Source organism: Neolamprologus brichardi, chromosome 17 (assembly GCF_056152115.1).
Source record: "Neolamprologus brichardi isolate AB-2024 chromosome 17, ASM5615211v1, whole genome shotgun sequence".
Classification (NCBI taxonomy): Eukaryota; Metazoa; Chordata; class Actinopteri; order Cichliformes; family Cichlidae; genus Neolamprologus; species Neolamprologus brichardi.
This window is the reverse complement of record NC_142120.1, coordinates 16,394,961-16,408,002: the sequence shown is the minus strand read 5'-3', so window position 1 is coordinate 16,408,002 and position 13,042 is coordinate 16,394,961. Positions and strand designations below refer to the sequence as shown.

General features: G+C 41.2%; 1 protein-coding gene across 4 annotated transcripts in view; it reads right to left on the bottom strand.

Moving 5' to 3' along the window:
- Nucleotides 1-11,170, bottom strand: part of syt1a (synaptotagmin Ia) — a 212,201-nt gene extending 201,031 nt beyond the window's left edge. For 3 of the 4 annotated variants that reach the window (XM_006780865.3, XM_006780869.3, XM_006780868.3), the window contains exon 1: nucleotides 10,962-11,170. The gene's annotated coding sequence lies outside the window, so the exon portion shown is untranslated. The remainder of the gene's footprint in view (nucleotides 1-10,961) is intronic. The other variant, XM_035908624.2, reaches the window with a different exon arrangement.
- Between the last annotated feature and the right edge of the window lie 1,872 nt (nucleotides 11,171-13,042).

The window sequence follows — 13,042 nt, the reverse complement described above, 5'->3', positions numbered from 1 at the left end:
TCTTGCACAGTTTGCTTTGCAATGCACAATGCATGCATAATCCACATTTGGAAGTGGCTGCCTCTTCATTAACAACGTTTAAGAAATGAATGTGAGGAAATCCATCATTATCGCAACTCGCAATCACCAAACCCTACAGCGGGTGCAAACTCATAATCTCAGGCAATTTGCATATGCAATTAGCGTAAGCTTCAAGGAAAGGATGTGATTGACAGCACGGCAATGTTTTGCCTAGTTGATCTGATTGAACCCAATTTCAAGAGTAACCATGGTCCCCTGTTTTGCACCGTTGTGTCTCCCTGGCCATTTTAAGATACTACAGCAGATGAAAGGTTACAGTGGAATTTAAAAGCATTACAACTTGGACCTTTTTGCAACAACGGTGTCCAAGAGACAGAGTACATTCACTATTTTACCTTGACACACTCAAAGTTGTGCTTCAGTTGTATGCCTGTTTTTAGGACAGCTTTGAAGGTTTAATGCAATGCTAAAAAACAAAATAAAATCCTTCTGCCAGCTTTATATAATTTTAAGTGGAGGCGTAGACAGACAGAAAGAGGAAGCCTTCTGTTTTCCCTCTCCCTTTTTTACCACCCTCCTCAACATTATTAATCTGGCTCCAGGGTCAAAATCAGTGGCAAGAATATAACTGAAAGGTAAAGGTTTGTGCTGAATCTCTCACTATGCATATGGGACATGATGGGACAGCCATGTTTCATTATAAATTCAAGGCCAATCTGTTCCTAGGGAGGGAAAGCAGGATGTCAAGGTAATGAGTTAATTTAGGAGATAAGGAACAGCAAATGTAATCTCTGAAATATCACCAGCAGCAAAATAGCTCCTTGGGCCTCGAGTCCATCGTATCAAACAGAGGGTAAAAAATGTTACTAATTATCATGATAGTCTTTGCTCAAGGTACTCTACGGAACTGTAAATAAGGATAATCAGCCTAACAGTATATGGTGAAGTTACCCTGAGGACTCACTGTGAAGATCCCATTTAACACTGATCTGAATAATGGAGTAGGTTTTCTTTCAAAGTAGCATCTCACAATGGCTTGTCACCATGCTCTCCGCTCCCCAGATGCTGTTTTCATTGAATGCAATCACTGAAGACAGCAACAGACCTGTAGCTGTTAGGACATCTATGCTCTAAACCTCTACATGAACAAACAGCTGAGGTTAACATATGCGACTAAGGATTTAGGGCAAACAAATTAGACTTTAACATCCTAATCTAACAAACTGCAAGCGAAAGCATAAAGGTAGGTATTTGATCCCCAAGAAAAGCAAGACAGTTAAATGTTTCTTGTAGTTGGTCACCAGGTTTGGCACGTTTCTCCTGAGGCCCATTTTGGCCCATTCCTCTATGGAAACTCTTTAAATCCTTCAAGTTTCTTAGTTGCTGCTTGGCAACTTGATGCCAAGTCCTGTCCTGTACTGTACCGCCCCAAAGCACAATGTGTCCACCTCCATGCTTGACTGTGGCATTCAGCATTTCTCTTCCTCCAAACACCGCGGGTCAAATTGTCAAAGGTTGATTTTGGTTTCATCTGACCACAGAACTTTCTCCTAAGCCTTCTTTGAATCCTTTAGATGTTCACTAGCAAACACAAGACACGCATGTACATGTGCAGGGGGCCCTTGTGGGTGCTGCGAGTTCAATTCGCCCCCTTTCTTATTATCATTCGCGTCGCATTGGGCAAGATCTTAATTGGAGCTCAATACCAAGGGTGACTGGCTTGAAAATTAAAAACTGTCATCAGACACCCAGGATACAAGCGACGCTGTAAGCATAAAAACAGCCTGATGTCTCTCAATGATATGCAAATCTATTTATAACTTTTATGTATGTGTTTTTTTCTGGATTATTGGTTGATATTTTGTCTCTCTCCACAAAAATGAACCCTAAAAATTTTAGACTGTTTATTTATTTGTAAGTAAGCAAACTTACAAACTGAATGAAAACACACTGAGCAACAACGTATAATATACTACAACAAAAGTGCACACATTGAATGCTTTGCTGGTTAAATATTCATGAATTCTCAAGTAGAGAGCCCATTAAATTAGCAAAATAAACAACCAGCAATGGACTCTGCCAATCACTGATAGCTGATATATTAACCCAATAAGCCATCCCTATTTTTGAATGCCTCCATTTAAGTACGGGAGTCAAACAGCTTAAGAGAGAATACAATCTTTTCAGCTACTATCACAGACCCCAGACTACCCAGTACAACAACATTATATCAGATTTAACTAGATGCCTAGTTATTATCCCCAAGTGGGCCGGACTGGCCCCATGGTGCTGTGTTAATGAGTGTTTTTTCGTCTGACTGGGTGGACATGTTTGGAAGAAAGGCCTTCGTCTCGCCCCGAGACACTTGGCTCCGACAGTGAACTCTGCACAGAACGGACCTATAGGCCTCTACAGTGCCTCATCCTTCATGGGATCTCCAAACATGCTAGACTGCTCCATTTTTCAAGGATGAGGGGATTGGTAGCTGGTAGGGTAAACAAGGGGGGGTTTGAAATTGAAACCATTTACTGTTATATCTCTCAATCTTTTGCACTAGTCTTTTGCTGGTGGTGTTATTATTCTGCCAGCTGACTCTAGCTGTGCCTGTTTGTGGCAAACTCAAGCAAAACCATTCTTGTAGTTGAGGGTTAAATTGTATGCAATATGATTTTTGAAGAGTTGCTAAAAAGGGGGCCACTTCACCCTGGAGCAGGGACAGCGGTGCAGACGAGAGCAGCTTATGACGATAAGACGGATCGCAGAACAATGTACGACTCTCGCACATGTCAGCTACAGTATGGTGCTAATCGAAGAGGAAGAGCACGGGGGAGGCGGCTGGCATGACAATCTACAGCAGGCAGGAGACTTGGTTGCCATGGTGACAAACAAGGATGTTTGCATCAGAGGCAAATCTCAGCAGTCAGCAGCGGAGGGCACACATACCATTCGACTAACAGTAATGGAGACTCATCGGGGCCAGGGATGAGAAAAGGTGGGGTGAAAGGGAGGACTGCCTTTTCCTTATCACTTGGTGTTCCCTCGCAATTTCTTTTCCACAGCAGGTCGGATCCACACACACATGCACATCCACACTGCAGGAGGGGGGTCCCTCTCTAACGGAGAACCAGGGAGTCACCGGTTCAACAGCTAATGACATCCACTGCATTGCTGTGTTAGAGAGACGAATGAAATCATCTTCACAGCTGGGTCACTTGACAAAATTAAGGCTGTATTGTTGATTATGTGCCTGTGCATTTATTCGGTTTAATCCATCCACGCTGAATTTAATGAGCATGCAATGACCTTGATTGGTAGCAAAACAATACAGCAATGTGACTCACTCCAGCGGGCTGCTCTGGAGTGCAAATATACACTCAGCTCACAGAGCGATGGAAGAGGTAATAAGTTGAATATGAGTGACAACTACTCATACTTCCCAACAGATGTTGAAATTATTGTGACACATTTTAAACCCACCAAGGTCATTTGTGTCACAGGCAAGGCGGTGCAGGGTGACACTGATTTTAATTGCTTGCTTGCTTGCTTTATCCCATCACGCCACTGTGTTTTACACACACTGTTGGGTGTCGTATTGCTTTATGACTAATGCATCCTCCAAGGGCGCCCAGAAGCAGCGAGTTAACTGTAGCAGAGGCAGGAGGCAACTTACTGGGATATAATTTGATCTGCTTCCCCTCGTCTATCTGACATATTCTGAGGACACCGACAGAGGCTGGAGAATTGCGAGCTTGTACAAGCTGTAAAAACACAATTAACCTTTTCTGCCTTATACAAGACTCGGTTTGTGTTGATGCCTGATTTGTAAATGTGTCATTTTGCTCAAATTGATGCATTTGCCTTTGTAATACTCAGTTCACGTTACTTAATTTCCCTCCCTGAAAAAAGCAGCTGTTTTACTGCTGTAAACTCATGAATGGAAGATGGACTGAAGAATGGACACTGGTAATTTGAATTCTAGGCTCCTCTCTCCGTTGATGGGTAACTCTTGATACAGAGTGGCTAAATCATCCCAAGAGATAACTGGAACACCTCTAATCTGATCATTTTATGCCAAAAAAAAAAACAAAAAACAATGGAACAATGAGAGCCAAAAAGTTACACAATGAATAGCAGCTGGTTTGGTTATTACTGACATAAACCTTGAGGTGGGGTAGCACTTCCTTCTTTAGGGTTTGGTGTGAATGTGCATTTCATGTAAGCACGGGACAGATTGGTTTTTAAAAGCATGCCTTATTACATTTATGAAACATTCAACATGTGCTCCAGGGCCTCTTTTTATGCCGCGTGCCCTTCAGTAATAATTCAAATATGCTTTCACCGGGCACAGGGGATGTTTCGTCTACTATGTACAGGGGCTCAGGAGGACTGACATGGAGCACACAGGGCAAGGCTCGTGTCCCTCAGCAGTCCCACACACCCACATGGTATTAATCTCAAATAACTTCCCCACACAGGGCCTTCGGGCAGTGGCAGGAGAAATGCTACAGGAAGATGATGCGTTTCACCAGCGCTAAGTATGAATCAGGATATTAAAAAGTTGTAGGAGGGCAAAAGCAATTTCCTCCTAAAGGGGATTTTAAAATTACAGCGCTGAGACTGGAGGTAAGTCCTACCACCAAATCATTCTCTTTTTCTTGCCCCTCCCCTCCATCACACCATCGCCACACATGTGCACCAAAGATAACGTCTGTCAATGAATAGCTTTCTAACAGACAGTCATGACAAAGCCATGAAATACAGCCTTCATAAATGCACGGTTGTTAATTCAAGGGCACGACTGGCTGTGACGGATGTACATGAGCAGTCCCGGCATTATGGGCAGTGACGTCACCATGCCCCATCGGATGAGTTACTGATATAAAGTCATGAAATTTGCTAATGATTGAGATAAAAGTCAGTAACACACAAGCTCAAGCTAATGATTTGGCTAATAGCATCTTTAGCAATAGAAGTGACTTTTTACCCTCCATTGTAGAATTTTAAGTTCTAGTGGATTTCTACATTTGGGTTTCTGTCTAAGCTCGCTTTGCATTTTTGGATGTTTGCTTATTTTCAGAAGGTAACGCCATTGTGTTGTGGTTAATACTTTCCCTTAAAATATGAAAACGACACACAAATCTCTGGAAAGGTTACATCTGGTGTAAATGTGTTACACCTGCCAAATGTGGTGACCATTTGTGAATCAGAGAGCAACCCAAAGAAGCTTTATTCTTGCTTATTTTTCATGTGCTCTGTTAGCCACGATGACTGCTTGCTTATTCCATATGTTTTAATTTGCTAATTTTCCAGAGCCTCCTGGTTGTGATTTAATTCTAATTAATAGCTATAATATTAAAATCCCTTTAGTCGCCTCAGTGTATCCCCCCTTTACACAGTTCCCTGCCCCTTGTTCTTATGTGTAAAAATTGTTGTCTTCTTTGTAACATTTGTGAGATCTTCTATTGTTTCTCCCAATGTTCACCTTGCTAGTTTGTGAAACTTTGCTCCAGCTTTTTTGATATCTGGTTCACAACTTGATTTTTTAGAGACTGGCATTTATCCTGATGTTTCTGAAGTGGATGGACATGCAAGTCAAACCATATACTGACTTACAGCTGAAAAGCGGTCTTTCATGAACTTATGCAGCTGTAGTTTTAAAACATGAGCTCAGTTAAATATTGCAAAAAGGAATTTTAAGTGTCCTTGAATTTGTTATATTATCTTCAAAGGTAATGTAACGGCTTATTGAGACTATATATGGAACTGCTTCTTGCGGTACCATCTTTAATGTCAATTAAATAGGCTTCCTATAGTGTATCTCAGTTTATAACCTTTGTTTTATAGCAAATGAAACTGTGAATATATGTGAAAGTCTCTGTTATAAAAACAGAAATGTGAAACAATCCAAATCATAGTCAGAGACCCTGGTGCAATGAGCCTCGTCACACTCTGGCGCAAACAAACCTGACAGAGATCCTGTAATTTTTTTAAATTAGTTTCATTTATTGTATTTACCCAAGGTTTTCCTTGGTGAAACAAAACTGAATGAAGTCATTGTGACATTAGTGCATTTCAGCTTCTCCGAAGTCATTCACTTAGTGTATTTAATTAAGCGCATTCTGCATACTGAGGCAGCAATATCCAAAACAGACCTTTTTTTCAAACTGGCTTCATTAGACACTATTCAGGCTGTGGTGTTCATCCTTTCTGATTTACTGCAATTCAGTTCCAATTGTCTTGACTGTGTTTCAGTTGATTATTATAAATTTAAATGCCAAATACAGCTGGAAGATTGGAGGCATTGCTCTGGATTGCGCACAAGTGAGAAGAGCTTTACTAGCTTTCTTTTGGGAGGAAAGTAGGTATTCAATCATGGTAATTTAGCAGCTTTACACCATGTGACATACACTATCAAATTAGCAACAAGTTATAAAAAATCTACTTTATGACAGAGAGAAGAAGATCTCTTGTGATTCTTGTTTAAGTGTGTCATTGTACCACAAAACAAAGTTCCAGTAATTAGGAAGCACCTAGCTGTGAGGGTTCACATGGACAGCAGACACATAGATTATAGCTGGTGGCTGATGGTCATGATGACGCAGGGCTTAAAATTGTGATGGCTAAAATTGGCACAACTCAAAAGAGCCAAAAGATTCTCATATAGTACAGCTTGAAACATCATGTAGTTCAGTCTGTGTGTGCTTTTTAAGCACAATGTTGATGCTACAGATTGTAACTGGATTGTGTTTTTAAGCATACATATGAGTCTGTTTAGCTCTGTCAATAAAATGTGTATGAGTATGTGTGTGTTTGTGAGACCGTGTGTGGATTGATCCTGTAATCTGAGTCTTATCTCGGTGGGTCCACCGAGATCAAGCAGTCCTGAGTCCTCTACACTCTGTCAAACACAGAGCTTCAAATGAGGACTTAAGACCAAGCTAATTAGCCTATTAGTGTCAGGTCTTTACAGCGATGCTGATACCAGTTAGGCAAGCAAGAGAAACTATGACAATGACCTTTAGTCTCTCATTACTGTACACACAACACAATTCAGGGTTGTATTCGAAAAACATCTTGTAAAGTGACAAACTCAGGGAGCTGATGTTGATGAACTTACAGAATAACTCAAGCATTTAACACTTAGATGTGACGTCCTGATTTGTCTCCATCAGGTTCACTCAAACTAAAACACTGCTTTACCGCTTTGATTTAAATCCGACTTGTTTTGGCTTGAACGCCTGCAGGGAAATATTGGTGCTGAAAAATGCAGCAAAAAAGAAAACCATTGAAAAGCATTGCTTTGTCATGAACTGCTGAATGTGCAATAAATTATCATTTTTAACAGACTTTTACATCAGCAGGTACCTAAAATTATCAGCAGAATGTGATGAAATAGCAGCAAACATCTATGTATAGTGTTGCAAGGTCACAATACTTCAATCTACACACCAGTTTTGTAAAGTCACTTTGTCGCTGAAGAGACGAAAGCAGTCTAAGTCTGCCTCAGTCCATCTTGTGGGGGTGATGTTGCACTGCTCACACATTGTGGTTTTGTGGGCACTTGACCTCTAACCAGGTGGATTTAACTTCTACGCCATTTGGGATATCTGACAAACCAGGATCAAATAAATGAACAACCACTCCACAGTCGCACAGGATAGTGGTTACAACAGATTGATGGCAGTCGTTGTAAAGTTGATCAACTGCACAGTCACACAGGTCTACAGACTGGTCTGTGACCCCCTGGCAACCACAGGCCACTAGAGAAAAATGTGTTTTCACTGATTGGTTGGCAAAAACATCCTCATGATAGCTTTGGTCACTAGCAGATTGTTGCATTGTTTGAAAAGAACATACCAATTTGTCTGCAAATTCCTATTGCTAGTGAAACTGAAAAGTAGGAAACAAAATGGACACAAAGACCTGTTGCCTTCAAAGTAAAAGTTGCACTTAAAAACATGTTGGTTGCAGTGCTGTGGCACATCTTTGACTTTAACTTTGAGATAAGTCGGCACCTTCCATTCAAACTACAGACGACTGCGCCAATCTGCTATAGCAACCAAAACAAGGAAGAAGGAAGGTTTTGGTCTAGCATCCTCTCTGCAACCAAATTCAGAAACCTCCAAGAAACATTCCCCAACCATTCAGGAAATACATGTTTTTCCCTCACAATTAGTGGTTGCATCATGTCCAATATAGTGGAAAACACTCAAGTAACGTATGCATGATGGCACAAAGGAAGTCTCTTAGCAGGTGTGATGAATTCAGTTCTGTTCAATGTTTATAATCTCATTGTTGTGGCCATCCACAACAGTCCCAGTTTCTCAATTTAACTGCTCACCGCTACTCTATACTATAAAGTCCTATCTCTTGTCTACAGCACAAAAATCAAATAACAACCAACCTGCCTGACAATCTGTTGAAGAAACAGGCTTACATGAATTTGAAGCAGGAAGTTACCATTAATATGCATGAACTGAAAACATGGTTAATTTGCAAAGCAACAGAGAAAAATATATTTTGAACAGTGATGCCACACTGTGATACTAACAGGTGGTGCTTTGCACTTTAGTTTCACGAAGAGAACAAATGCTGCAGAAAACTGTGTGTTTGTTGGGTTTTATACTTGATGGCAGAAGTAAGATTTAGAAATGATGCAGCTGAACTTTGTTAAAATTTGTAGACTGATTTCTCTCAGGCTGACTATACTAAGAACTGTTGAACTTCATTATCCATCATCTTAAATAAGAACCAATATACAACTGTTTGATCAGTTTTGTAGCAGGGGCACTGTAAAGGAGATGGGACTAGATTGTGATGAATAGTCAATCAATAATCAGCCCCAAAGAATGTAATTATTGAAGAAAAAAAAGTGCAATACATTACCAGACTTTTTTCCCCTAAGATATCTGGTATCAGTGATGGTGATGAATGTGATCAAAGGATGATTATAGGGATGTCCTTGGAGAGTGGGAACACTACTTATGAGGCATCCACCAGCATGACTCAGTCTCTGTGGTGACACTGTTACTGTTCTGTGCACATCCCAGTTCATAGGCACCCAAACCAAATGGCCACACAAGGTCAAATCCTAAGTGATATTCTATTTATATTTTCCATTTTGTGTTGTTCCAAACATAAACGAACAAATAGCTTCACCGTACTGTCCTCGTGGCTCTACTTCCTTTCCATACAACTTCTAATAACCTTATGAGTGAGAGCCACTTTCCACGTGCAAAGTAACGCTGGCAGATGCCCTTCCATCCTGACAGTTTCTGGCTTTTGAAAAGTTCACTCCAGATAACTCAGCCAAGACAAAAGGTTAGAGCTGCTTGGACATCAGGCTTGGGACTTTGGGTCTGTACTTCTCATTAATAGGCCCTTAACAAGCCTGATAAAACATGACAACGCCTCAGGCTACAGATAACTGGCCACTTGATTAGATTCTAAAGCCAAAAGGAGAAGAATTCATGACTATACCCTGCTTGTGACTTAAATTCATATGGCAGCGCTTCCAAAAAGTTTTGGCTCCAGGTTCTTAAAGGCCAAGGTTTTGCAAAAAAGCTACCCTGAGCTATCAGTCCACACAGCATCCATTAGTGCATGGCTTCAGCCTGTCTGATTCAGTTAGTAATTATGAAATGGAGCATCTGCAGAAGCTCCCTGAGAGTATGTAAACATAGGCTCTTCCTTGGGGAATTAGATCAGGGGTCATTTAGATTTAGGTGAGAAAAGCAAAGAGTGCTGTTTCACTCGCGCTTTTCCCATCACCTGGTAACAGTTTGACACACGGGAGCTACCTAGTGTATATGCCCAAACCAGTACAGCTAAACAGCAACAGCTGAGCAACCCCTCTTCTCTCTCCCTCTGGCTGATTATGCCTCCTGAGATATTAGGTAATCTGGGAGCAGGCAAGAGGTGACAGGCCACTTCTTTTTTAATGACTTGTCAGCGAAGGCGCGCTAACAATCACCATGGATATGGTTGACATGTTTGCTGAGCGACAGCAGCCGTCCATTACATGTGCACTGTGCGGTAGCCAATCGGCACTCTATCAGTAAACCCGTGGGAGGTGATAAGCCTTCTTTACAGCAACGGGGGTTCCCACTAATAATGATACCAGATAAGGACAATATCGACGAGGAACTGGAATGACATTTTCAAATTGTATCTGTTCACTAAATAGACTCTTAAGCTAAAAAGACTGCAACTTTAAACAGCTATTTATTGCCACAAGTTTATAGGATAAATTATTAGCAGAAAGTGTAGTCAGAACCAAATCGAAGTATTCGAAAAGTCAAGCTGAAGCGCTTGCCTTGTTCCATATTCAAATGGCATTACAGCTCATTTCTGAATCAATACCCTGCCTGTCTTTATTTCTGCTCATGATAAATCTATCATGACTCAAAGATGGAGAATAGTGAAGTAAAAAAAAATTAATGATAGGGCACCAGGGCTGCAGCCTGCCTATTTTATCTGATGGAGCGAGGTGAACAAACGGAGGGATTAGCTTCCATGGGATGAAAGCAGCTGCTCGTCTTCCGTCTCCATTCCCCTCCCCTCCTTTCCCTCTCCTCTCCATCTGCCCACACATCCACGCTGTGGTCTCCCCTCGCAACAAAAGACGTGTTCTATATGTTGCTATCACTAGCTGCACTCCACCCTGCACCTACAGCAGTTTCCGAGCAAGCACAAAAAGCCTTTCAGTGCACATGGCAACAAAACACGCGCCAAAAACGGTGTTAATAAGAAGGCTTGGGAGTGAAGTGTACTTCCCCTGTGACACCCTCAAAACACCCACCCTTCTTGATTATGTCACCTAGAAACAGATACATCACACACAGCCACCCCACTATGAGAAGACACTACAAAACAAACAAGAGACGCCCCGATTCTTTGCAACTTCTGAGGTAGCCCAAAGCAGAAACGTGCTCTCTTACCTGGCAACAACAACACACCTTCAGCTCCAAATCTGCTCGCCCTGTCGAGGAGGCGCTCATCTGTAGTAGGAGTAGGAGGTCTTGAAGAAAAAGTGTGTGTGCTGTGTGTGTGTTTGTGTGAGTGTGATGCTGGAAGAGAGGAAGAGGGAGAGAGGGAAAGTGAGAGGTGGAGCCTAGCTGAGAGGAGAGAAAGAGGGCTGGATGATGACTCCGTCTGCCGTCTACATAGCCAGTCTTGTGGGAGCAGTGTGGATGGCGCTAGAATGTCTTCTGTTCAAACACAACAGGCAGATGCACTTAATTCACGGCTTGGAGAAAAAGCCTGGGGCAGCGAGCGGAGGGTGGGAGGAGGTGTGAGAAGACAGGAGAGACTCTGGGCTGTTTAAGCCAGCATCATCACACGGTGGTTCCTAGGAATCCCTCCAGTAAGAAGGACACTGCATCACTGAGTCCTTGGCTGTGATTGGTTGGGTGGTGGGGAGACGTCAAGTATGGTGGGCAATGCTGCGCAACCTTAGCTGACCCTTTCAACACATATTAACATGTCTTGTCTGTGTTTTTCACCATTCGGGGCATATGTCACCTCCAAGGTCACTTAAAAAAAAAAAGAAAGAAAGAAAAGAAAAAGACTCCCCTAGGATCTTGGGAATGTTGGGAGACCGTCTATGTGTATACGTGTGTTTGTCAGTACACAGTAAGTCATGACCTGCCCTTGCACATGAGCAAACGCACACACAAATACACACATCCAACAAGAACTTGAAAGGAGGATGATTTCCCCAGAGGAAGGCTGAGCCTTTCAGGAGAAGAGCCACACAAACACCTGCAAGGACAGTCTTTCATTAGAGTGATTGAACATGTTGTCAATCCAACCTCAAAAGCAATGAAGAGGTAAGATTAGACCGATCTTTTAACCTGACAAGTTACATCATAATGTATTTTTTTCTCATTGTTACAGGTAATTAAACTTTGTGTTGTTTACCAATAATAAATTTAATATATTATTAATGTGATGTATAAATTGTCTATTTTCAAAATTGTAAATGTAAACGTGCATCAGATTGTTTTTAAACTTCAGAAATAAATGCTAATCTATAACAAATATTTGGATGGCTATGATAAAGCAGGTTAGACAATGATCACTTGCAGTCTGTTTCTGTTTTCTAAGCGACTTTGATCTGCCAATTCAACAACAAAATGACAGTATGGTGGATTCAGTCTACTATCAGTGTCCTAATGGTTTGTGATTCAATATGGGGAAAACTGGCAATTATATGCAATATTGTTGTGATAATATAGCGATTAACCGTGATAAATTTGTCAGATTCACAAATCAGTTCCATATATACTCTATATACACAGAAATTCACATTAACTATTCAGTTCAACTCAGTTGTATTTATATAGCACCAAACCACAACAACAGCTGCCTCAAGGTACTTTATAGTGTAAGGTAAAGATAATACAGGAAAAAAACAACAACAATCAAACAACCTCCTATGAGCAAGCAGTTGGCAACAGTGGGAAGGGAAAAGTCCCTTTTAACATCAAGCAACCTCCAGAAGAACCAGGCTGAGTGAGAGGCAGCCATTTATTGCAACTGGAGGTCAAAGAAGAAAGACAGAACAAAGGATATAACTTATTACCTTCTTATTCTTACTTATTATAAGGGAACTGCGATTGTTTGGATGGGGTTGCCTTCCATGAGGCAAACTTTGCAATCGTCTTGTGATGGAAAAGTGGTCAACCACAGAGTGTTGCATGCTCAACCTCTTGATGACTAGATAATCAGTAAACCTACTTGCGATCAGTCGCGCATAGAAAAAAAATTCACCAGCCAGCAACCAATTTTTTACTAGTGACAAAGAGGCTGCTGACCTACTTTTACTGTGACTGAACCATAATGGAACATCAGTTTTAAAATCCCAATCCATTATGTGGATTATTAACAAACACATAATTAAAAAATTTATGTGTACCAGTTTAGTCAAAAATATCATATAATGTATGTACATAATACATTTTATAAAATTCATTAAATGTGTGCAATTTGTAATAGATGGACTATTGCCAAACAGAAA